Here is an 11,100-nt window from a genome sequence, read left to right as displayed (position 1 = left end):
ACCTCAGTCTCCTTCAGAACCTTCAGGACTGTGGCACCAAGCAGAGAACCTGATGCCATGTTCATCCCTGTCTGGGGCACAGGGACTAAGGGGGCCCTGAGGAGAAAAGTTGGCCTCTGGAAGCCAGAGGTTCGCTGAGCAACCCATACATAGCACCCAGAACCCCATCCGACACAAAAGACAACAAAACAAGCCTTGTGGTGCCACTTTCTGGCTCTGATTTCTGGGCAGGAAGTGCGTGCCCAGCCAGATGTGTCTGACCCGCACTTAGCCTGGTCCTATTTCCCGCCAACTTCCCTGGCCCTCCACCCCAAAATACAAGGCATTTCAAAGCTTTTGTCAACATTTCCCAGTTAGCTGGCAGCCCTAGAGTGTTCTAGTCCATTCTCATGCCAGGTTCCTCCCCAAAACCTAGGTTCCCTTTTACTGAGGTTTTGGGTAAAGGCCCAGTTGAGTCACATTGGAAATCCTCTAAGATCCTGCCAGCTAAAGACAAAGGTTAATGTGTTGTGACATGGGTAGTCCCTCCCCAGCCCCAATTAGTTCACTTTATAAATTCGATATTGGGTTTGCTTAATAGATACCCTTTTGTTTGGTACCTCAGAGGTTCCCAAGCTCCTTCACATCCAGAGTGTCCTTTCAGCTCTAGGAAGAATATGCCGTGCCGTTGCACATCTCGGCCTGAGCTGCCCTCTCCTGCCCTGTCTTCGTAGCCAGTATCTGCTCATCCCTCCGCGTTCTGCAGAAGCCTTGCCTCCTTGGCTCACGGTGCAGTTAGTCCCAACTTGCTTTGTACCGCCCTATATCGGGTGAGGACTTCTACCATCACACTGCAGCTGTTCACAGTCAGCATTGTGCTGCTCAGTGTATCAACCAGCCCCCAGAGAAAAGCCCTGATTGTGGCATGGGCCAATTCCCATGGTGCAAATACTCTCACTGCAGTCGATTTCAAGTTACCAAAGTGATGTCACTGATCATCAGGAAAAAGATGCACACATCTTTTGGAGATGGAGAGCCAGAGAGAGGCTGCTGCAGCATAAGAACCGCGTGCTTGGGAGGGCAGGGGCTCCGCTCTTTGTATCCCCAGTGCCCAGCACACAGAAGGTGTTCAAGAGATGTTCGAAGGACCTCTGCCACCTGCAAAATAAGACATTCTTACTCCATGACATCCTCTCTTGCTCAAACTCCCTCTTGCTCCAAAGTCTTGCTCAAACTTTTTCCTAGAGCATAAGAAACATTCCAAAGTTCCTAGCCCTTTACAGACAGGCTTCAACTTACTTTAAGAGCATAGATTCTGCAGTCAGACTGCCTGGAGTCAAATCCTGACTCTGCCACTTAATGGCTATGTAACCTTGGGCAAGTTCTTTAATCTCTCTGTTTCCTTGTCTATGAAGTGGAGGTAATAATGCTCACCTCATAGGGTTGTTACAAGGGATCAATGAGGAATACATCTATAGCAGTGCCTAAAGTAGAGTAAGTGCTATACTTACTACATTAGTTATCATCATCATCACTTTCTGTCCTCATCTTTTACTTCTGTCTTACCTGCCCACTCTCTCAGTGTCCCCTGCATAATTCACATGGATTTCCATCTCCTGACCTTTGTCCAAGCCACTCCCACTGCTTGGAGTGTCCCACCCTCTCCTCCCCAGTGACCCAAACCCTGCCCATCCACAGTGGACACCATTCTCACCCTCCACCACCCTCCCACTGAGCCCTTCCTCCTCTGGTCTTCCAGTGCCCTTCTGGTTGGCATCTCCATGGATCTGAGAATTGGATCATCACATGTTCTGTTTATTCATATACTCTGTTAAGCACCTGCCACATTCCCAACCCAGGACGGGGCTCTGGGAAATCAAAGATGAACCCAAACATTCCCCCCTACTCCCCGTGGGGAGTACAGTGGGATAGAGACAGGTAAACAAATTCCAATATCGTGGGCAGTGCTAAGGCAGACTGGACCACAAATGGGATGGCCAGCTGTAGCTACAACTCCCCAGTGTACACACCCCTTTCCAGGGTACAAAGCACTTTGCTTCCTTCTTCTCACTTAATTCTCACAGCATGCTCTGAGAGAAGCAGCATGGGAGGGGCTTTTTTCAGAGACAAGGAAACTGAAGTACAGAGAGAGGAAGTGACTGTCCTGTGACCACACTGCATGTAAGTACATGCCCGGCGCATAGTAGGCCCTGGGCTATTGAATTAAATGTCATTTCATTCAAGTTAAGTGGCCAAGTTGAGGTGAGAACCCAGTCCGAATCCTCCTTCAGGATTATTTCTACTCAACTGTGAGGCCAGGAACAGAATTGGGTTTCCAAGGGCCAGGACTCCGATCCAGGCTTTTCCACCGATGTTCTAGGTGACCTCGGGCAAATCCCTTCACTGTCCTGGTCTGAAAGCTTTCTTGGCAAAATGCAGCAAGGTGAAGTTCAGCTCTACCAACTAGCCATCTCTTCTAGCCAAAGCTGGATAGAAAAATGATCCTCCTAGCTCCAGAACTATGTGAGCAGAGACCACAAGTCCCTTGATGGGGCTGTCAAGGGGGCTTCAGGCATGGGACTGGCCCTGCATGTCTTCTCCTAGCCTTTCATCCTGTGACATGATACTTGGTGATGGAGCTGTCCTGGGATTTTCGTACTTTCTGATGTGAAACAATGGACTCTACTAAGTGCTGCTGGGGCTAAAACCACCAGGCAAAGTGAAGTCACTTGGATGGCATGTCACACCCTACTGGCACTCCCCTGAGTGAAGTCTGAAAGCTTTTGTGAGGGTGAGGCTCGTTCCCCTGAAATGTGGTACCCCCACCTCCTTCAAAGAAGAAGTGGGTTAGACAGGCTGAGTGCCCATCATCACTCCCGAGCAGAGAGACGGGCTCCCTTACTGAGAGGACTATCAGAATGTGACATCCATTATCTATTTTTTGGCACAGGACCTGAGAGTGTTGTGCTAGAAGGAACCATAACTGACCATGAAAGGCAGAGAGGAAAGAACTGGCCTTCAGTCAAGCAGACCAGTCCAAATCTTGGTTGTGCCATGTGACCCTGGCAAGCACCATCATCTCTCTGTCTCAATGACTTCATCTACCAAGCGGGGATAAAAATGCCTGTATTTACCTACCTGCTGGAATGATTATAAGGACTAAGTGAGAAAATGCATGGAATGTGCCTGGTTCCCTCCTCTTTCCTTTCTCTCTGCACACCTTGCTCTCCACACTGGATAGAACTCTCCTAAAGCAGGGACCACTTCTCACACCCCATATACACACCCTCAGCCTTCAGCACACTGCCTCCAAGGGGAGCGCCTCAGTTCGTGTTTGTTGAATGAATGAGTGAACTCCACTGCTTTCTGCATGAGGAAACAGGTCCAGAGTGGTGGAGGGACTTGTCCCAGTTACATTGCCAGGGAGGACCTCAGAACACCTGATTCCCAGCCCTCTCTCCATACACTACCTTGTGCATGCCATGTTCAGCAAAACTCTCTTTGCATACCAGATTCTTTCTTCTTTCAACCTCTTGGTTGGTGAGTAACAGCCTTGGAACCAGACCCCAGATCTGTTGGGCTCCAGAGCCATGAGCTCATTTTACAAGGCCCACCAAAAGCTCAAGTGGGGTGTAAGCAGCCTTTTAGATCTGTTTCTCAGCCATGGGTTTAGCTAGTGCTGCAAGTGATGAGCCTCAGTTGGGATGATGCCTCACCACCCTACTTCCCTGCATAAATCTGACATTAAACAATGGCCAAAATCTGAGGCTGAAGGCCAAATGACCTTGCCAGCTCCCCTTCAGCAGATCCTTGTTGCCAAAAGCAAAGAAAAAGGACATACTCTCTTTCATCATTTCTAAGACATATTTTTTTCAAATTTTAGAATCCCTGAAACCAGAATGGGACTTGACAATAGATAATATCTTGCAATTATAATTGGCAGCATTTATTCTTATGTGGTGGAACATAAAATAAATTTGTGTCTTGAAACTGTCTTGATAAAGTGAGATCCAGTCTGAGCTGCCCAGACCAGTGTCACTGCAGATCTGTGCGCTGTTTCTTTCCCCTCGGCTATTTGGAGCTTGGAGGCTCACTTTCTTCTGAGCTCTGCCCCTGGAACCCTCCAACAGGGAAAGTGGCCAGGGCCACAAAGCTGGTCAGTGGCAGGGCTGGGTCAGCTTCCTGTGGGCTGGACCTGCTCCTCCCCACCTCTCTCCCCAGTGCCCAGCACAGGGCCCCCTCATTCAATGCCAAGAAATACGATTGACAACAATAAGGGCTAATACTATGGAGCCAGCAACATTCCAAGTATTTTATTGTCATGAGTATTTTTACTCCTCACCAGAGCCCTGTGAGGTAGGAACAATTTTCGATCTCCTTTTTATAGGTGAGTGTTATGGGATGAATGTATCTCCACCAAAATGCACATGTTGAAGTTGTAACCCCCAGTACCTAAGAATGTAACTGTATTTGGAGAGTCTTCGAAGAGGTAATAAAGTCAAAGGAGATCATTAGGGTGGACTCTAATCCAACATGAATTGTGTCTTTATAAGAAGAGGAAATTTGGACACAGACACAGGAGGGAAGACCCAGTGAAGACCCAAGGGAGAAGTCTGCCACTTGCAAGTCAAGGAGGGAGGCCTCAGAAGAAGACGACCCTTGCCAACACCTTGACTTTGGACTTCTAACCTCCAGAACTATGAGAAAATACACTTCTGTTGTTTAAGCTACCCAGCCTGTGGTACTTTGTGAGGGCAGCCCTAGCTGACTAGTCCAGGGAGGAAGCGGAGGCACAGAGAAGTCAAACAACCAGAAGAGGCTGAAGGGGGTTTGTAGGCAGTTGGCTCCACAACCCATGCTCTGAACCACCACCTCCGCCACAGGGAATGCCTCATGGCTCCAGCCCAGAGCAGTGCCGCTCCCCAAGGCTGCCACTGCTTCTCAGCCCCCAGGCAGCCTGGCCAGCGTGGGTGGGCTCCTAGTGACCCCTCTGACTCCGATTCCTCCAACTGAGTGTGGTGAGTAACATCAGCATGGGTCTGGGGCAGAGATGAGAAGACGGACCACAATGGTGGGGTTGCGAACAGAAAATACACACACACACACACACACACACACACCCCTTGTTTCCAGGGTTCTTGTCTCCTAGAGTACTATTCTTCTGTCTCTTCACACTGCCTTGAAATTACACCATAATGCAAACACAGTCGGATGCTCAACTCTGGTATGTATCCTGCCATTAAAAATCCAGTGCCAAGTAACAACTACCACCGGCCAGGCACCATCAGGAGTATTACCTGTATGATCTCATTTAATCTTAACAACAGTCTGAGAGCTCATTAGCATAACACCCATTTACAAGTGAAGACACTGAGGCCCACAGAGATTAAATGGCCTAAAGGAATGCAGGCAGAAAGTGGCAGAGCTAAGATTTGAGACCAAGTCTATCTGACACAGAGGCTCAGAGCCACCAAGTCACACACCTCCAGGGGGTTCTACTCACCGGGAAGAAGAGAATACAATGTGACTACTGCTCCTTGGGGTTGTGCAGCCCCCAGCCCTGTAAGCCCCCCTTGTTCCCACCCTCCTCGTGTTTCTAATCTAAGGATGTAGATACCATTTCCTGAGGCCTGGGGGCACAGATCTGAGCCTGTTTTCCTGGCTGACAGTACCCACTGGGGAAGATAGGCAAGGAAACAAATGATTTCTACTCAGTGAGATTCCTGCTCTGTTAGAAAGGCAGAGAGGAGAGGGGTGAGGGAGAGCTATGAGAACCAGGGACCACACTGGGAGAGGAAACAGAGGATGAAATGCCTCACCAAGGAGGACCTCCTTGTGATGAGTACTGAAGGATGAGTAGAAGTTTCATAGGCAGACAAGACAAGGAAGGGCATTTTAGCCATTTTAGCCATGAACGACATCATGTGCAAATAATCACAGCAACAACAATTATTATTATTATAGCTATTATTAATAGCTAATGTTGATTAAGCATGCATTAGGTATCAGGCACAATGCTGGGCACTGTACTTGCATTATCTCATTCAATCCTCACAACAACCTATGCAATAGATACTACAATTAGTTTTACAGATAAACAAAACTGAGGTTCAGAGAGGTTGATTAACCTGCTCCAAGTCACACAGCTGGGACATGGTAGGACCAGGATTCCAACCCTGATCTGCTGTCTCAAAAGCCTGTGTTCTCATCACTGCTATGTTTTTGTATTTGTACAGAAGCCTGGAGTTGAGAGTTAATAAAAGAAGTTTAATGTTTCCTTAGTAATTTTCTGATTTTTCCAACTGTGATTAATGGTGATCAGCTCTTTCTCTGGCCTTTTCTGACCAGATGGTGGGGGCGCTTTCACATCCAGGGACACAGTGGACTCAGATTTGGCTGGGAGATGGGGCAGGATGGGGCAGCGAGATAGGGTAGAGCTTGTTTGCTTGGAAGCTTCTAGGGCCTTGTGAAATGTTCAATATTTTTTGCTTTGCCTTAAAGAAAATCCAAACAAACTAGAAAACATTTCCTCTCTAAAGGCCCCACCATTTTAAAAAAAGGGAGGAAGATTCATTTAGTGAATTCCATCCAAGTTGATTTGGTGCCCTGCTGGCCAGAGGCCCCAGCTCAAGTTTTGAGTGTTTTGTTCTGCTGTTTTTGAGGACTGGGTCAGCAAAATACAACCCAGGATTGTTTGTCTATTTTTCCCTGTTGCCTCGTGACTCCCAGACAAGACTTGCCAAAACTCACTCTCCCACCACACTCTCAAAGAGGTCGTTTTTGGGGTGAAATGTAAGACAGAATTAAGAAAGGCTCAAAGATGCAGGAAGGCTTTTCCAAACTTTCCATACACAGACAGGGTGGTTGTGTATTAGAGGGGGCAGGGCTGGGAGTCAGGAGTCCTGGGGGCTAGGCTTGGCTCTTTCTCTCACTTGTTTTGTGATGTGAACAAGTCCCTCGGCCTCTCTGGACTTGTTTCCTTGTGTGTGAAATAATGGGGTCAGTTACTCATTCAACAAACACAAAGGACCTTCCACATACAGGCACTATGCTGAGGGTTGGGGATACCAAGGCATGAGATGGGGTCCCTGATTCAGGAGAGCTCCCAGTGTAGGCTTGGGAGAAACTAGTAAAGGGAACAAAAAGGAAAGAGGGGCAGCCTCCCTCCCTGGCTGGAGAGGCAGGTGGGGTCAGGGACACAATATCTGGGCTGGACATTAAAGGGCAGGTAGAGCTTGCTAGAGCCAGAAACTAGGGAAAGGTATTCTGGCAGAGCCCAGGCTGGGTGCCTGGAAAGAGCAAGGCCACCTCTGAAACAGAGGCACTAGATGGGAAGGAAGGTGGGGGCTGGGAATGGTTGAGGGTCTAGGCAGACTACCTGACTTCAAGTCCTGGCTCTACCATGTGCTGGCTATGTGACCTTCAGCAAAGTATTTCACCTCTGAGCCTAATTTCCTCATCAAACAACTAGGGATAATAATTACACTCACCTGATAGAGTTCTATAAGATCAGAGGAGTCAAGGCACATAAACACTTAGAACAGCACCTAACACCTGTTAAACACTCAATACAGGATAATTATCAATATTGCTGTTATTCTATGCAGAGAGTTGAAGCTAGGGACTAGGTAGAGTCTAAGCTCAGGGAATAAACTAAAATGTACCCCAGAACCAGACTATGAAGGGTTTTGTGTGGGGTAGTTTCATTCAATTCAATCACTGAGTGTTTCCCATGTATTCGGCGCTGGGGATATGGTGCTAAGCCAGAGACATGCCCTGCCTCTAAGTCATTGCCACAGAGAAGGACTGCTAGGGGGTGTCAAGAGAGGGAAGCAGCAGAGGTTAAATGCAGTAGAGGCAGTCCACGAAGGCATGTGCCTTTCACCATCATGCAACCTTTACATAACAGAAAAGGGGCCTGCCCTCATGGAGCCTGACTTCACATGTGGATAGGTACCCCCTCTTATAATTCCACATGGCACAGCTGTGACCACACACAGGCAGTTAAGACTTGCCCTAGGGCTCAGGGGATGGCAACATGGAAATAAACATTAAGGACAACAAGAGTTAGATCACCTTCAGGTCAGGTCTACCCCTCTTTGGCTTGGAACACCCGATGGGAGGCTTCACTCTGTGTGCATCAGAGGCCACCAAAGGTCCTATTCAGCCTATGCAGACGGCTCCGAGTCCCAACCCCCAGAAAGAAACCCAGAGAGACAGCTGGTCTTTCACCTGCCTGTCTCAGGCATATCTTTCACACTGATTTTTTTTCTCTGGAACTTAATTGTTCTCTCACAATTGTCACAAAGGATCATCACCCCCTCAAAAAGAGACTTGTCCTCCCACAAGGATATCCTTACCCTATGACTTGAGGATATCCAGTCCCTTAGGAAAATAGATGATAAACTGACTATAGTAGAGGCTGTGAGTTGCCCCTCAGTATCCATTTCTCCCTACTTCTTTCTGTAATAAGAAATGAATTTTAGCCAGGCACTTGTCCACCCAAAAGAAAGATATATTTCCCAGCCTCCCTTGCAGCTAGGTATGTCCATATGACTAAAATTTGACCAACCGGATATGAGAAGTGGTGTGGGTTACTTCTGAGGCATGTCCCTAAGTTGAGGGAGTGTGCCCCTCTTTGCCCCTCCCTTCCATATACTGGCTGGAATAGCAGACACGTGGCAGGAGTAGCCATCATGAACCATGACGTGAAGGCCATATGCTGTGGATGGTGGAGCCACGTTAGAGAAGGAACCTGGGCCACTGACATCACAGAGTGCTCTATCGGTCCGGGACTGATGACTTTCATGATTCTATGTAAGAATGTCAGCCTTATCAGCCCTTTTTTTTTTTTAACATGTAACCAAACCTAATCAAAACAAATACTCCCACTCTATCTATACAAGAGAAACTCACATATAAGTTTCAGTAGAGGGATTGTTTCAGTACACCAAGCCAAGCTGAAGTTGATCTCACTGCCCCAAGCCTGGTCCAGTGAGCCTATAAGGAGCTCTGATGTCCAGCATTCCCCTCACCCCTGGGTTGTTTCAGTTCTGCCAGAAACAAAAGCTTTGTCTGAACCCCAGTTTCCTTGCCCAGGTCCAGAAGACTGTCTAGCTCTGTCAGTCCTTCTGTCTACACTCTGGCCCCTGGACTCATCTCTCCAGTCATAGCTTGAGACTCTGCTTCCTAAGGACAACTTCCCTGGAACAAAGATGTTTCTTGCCACCTGCTATGATATGGGCATTGCAAGCGAGGTATTTTCAGTACAAATTGGGGAAGCTCTTTGACATGGCTTGCTGAAGTGTTGCCTAAGGAGTCCAAGCTCTCCTGGCAAATCTGGCATTAGGTAGTTATAGCCTCTGTTGCCTGCATTTTCCCACATATTAAATAGGCAGATAAATGGGAACCTCACATTGATCCTCATCTGTCGCCTAGCTTACATTCAGGATTTATGGAATCATAGTGTTCATCTGATAGAGGAAGACCCCCACCCTTCCCCTGATATGTGGTGTAGGCTGGTTCCATCTGGGAATTTTCAGTGTTCATGAACTTCACAGGAAGAGGCATAAGATGCTAAAGGTTCATGGGATAAGATGCAATAACAATCATCTCAAAAGGGGCTGGGGCAGGGGGAAACATTAGAAAGCTCTGGTCTCCATTTTCCTTACAACATGCTTATCATGAGATACGGGTTGTCATGAAAATGAAGGGCTGGCTGTTGGACACTGGAAGAAGACTGTGTCATGGTGCAATGGAAGATAAAATATTGGAGACATAGACAGTTTGATGGAAATATATCTCACTGAGCTCAGTGGAAAATCCAGAGCTTGTTCCTATGATGTCACTAAGTATCATGAGCCCACTCTAATACATGGTGCTTCCTCATTTATCCTCAAGAGCCCAAGGGGTCAAGTCCTCTCAAAAGGGGCTCTTAATGAGGGAAAACATTTCCACTGTGACTCCTACAACTGCACCCAGCCCCGTGCTCTAATTTGGACCCCACATGCTAGTGCCACATAGATCCCATTCAAATGAGGACTAGTATGTTCCACAGCAGAATTTTCCCATCTGTACTCTGCCCTCCCCTCCACGCTGGCTTACTAATGAGTCCTCGGCATGTCTCCTGGTCAGGCCCAGGAAGCTATAAGAGAGCCTTACGTATGAACTTCCCCCATTCTCTTTAATTCATTCCAGTGTGCCAAAGCTTCCCAATTCTTTAAGATCTAGTTCAAATGGCCCCTCCTCCAGGAAGCTTTCTTTAGTTCACCCCCTAAGCGCCTATTGCTATTATTAACAATAATAATAATAACTCATTAAGCCCTTACAAAGAGCCAGGCACCGTGCTGTTATTTACAAACCTAATCATTCAATCAAGTCCTCTCAATGACCTCATGCGATAAGTGTTATTACATCCATTCTCTAGATGGGAAACAGAGGCTGAGAGAGATGAAGTGCTGTGCCCAAGGTCAGAGAGCTAGTCAGTGACTGAGTCAGGATTTGAGCCCAGGTGTATCTTCTAATAACCATCATGTGTGGTGTCCTCTCTCTCACACTCACTTCTTGGAACTGCCCTGGCTCTTTACCTACACGTGTACCCTCTCTTAGGATATGATCATTTCCTGATCCACTCCAGCTTTGGCAGCCTCTGATTCTGGGATCAGTAGAGGGAGCGGTGAAGGGGACACAGGGTCTTTTTCGTGGCTCTCTAGGAAGCACTACCAGTGCTTCTGTGGTTGGTTTCATTTCTAAAAGAGGGTCGCCCTCCCTCCCCACCCCCCACCTCAGCCCTTTATGCAGGGTGCAGCTTTAGAATTCCTGGACTCAGCTTCTGAATATCGATTGTGTGCAGGAGCAAGTCAGCAATTTGTGGTTTCCCGACAATGGCTCTGTGTTTCTATAATAGAACTGGGCTTGTTTGCATTTCTCTCATAGGCAGGGCACAGGCCTGGGGTCTGGCCTGCCCTTTTGCCTGGTGACCTGTAGTTATTCTGTCATCTGCCCCAACCCTTCAGAGTGGTGAACACAGCACAAGGCAGAAGGCTGAGCTCTGCTCTCAGAAAGCTAAAACCCAAACAAATCTGCAGCTCTTGCCCAGAGAAGGGATTGTTATGATGCCTG

The sequence above is a fragment of the Halichoerus grypus genome, chromosome 11, assembly GCF_964656455.1.
Source record: "Halichoerus grypus chromosome 11, mHalGry1.hap1.1, whole genome shotgun sequence".
NCBI lineage: Eukaryota > Metazoa > Chordata > Mammalia > Carnivora > Phocidae > Halichoerus > Halichoerus grypus.
Note: the sequence above shows the minus strand (reverse complement) of the source record.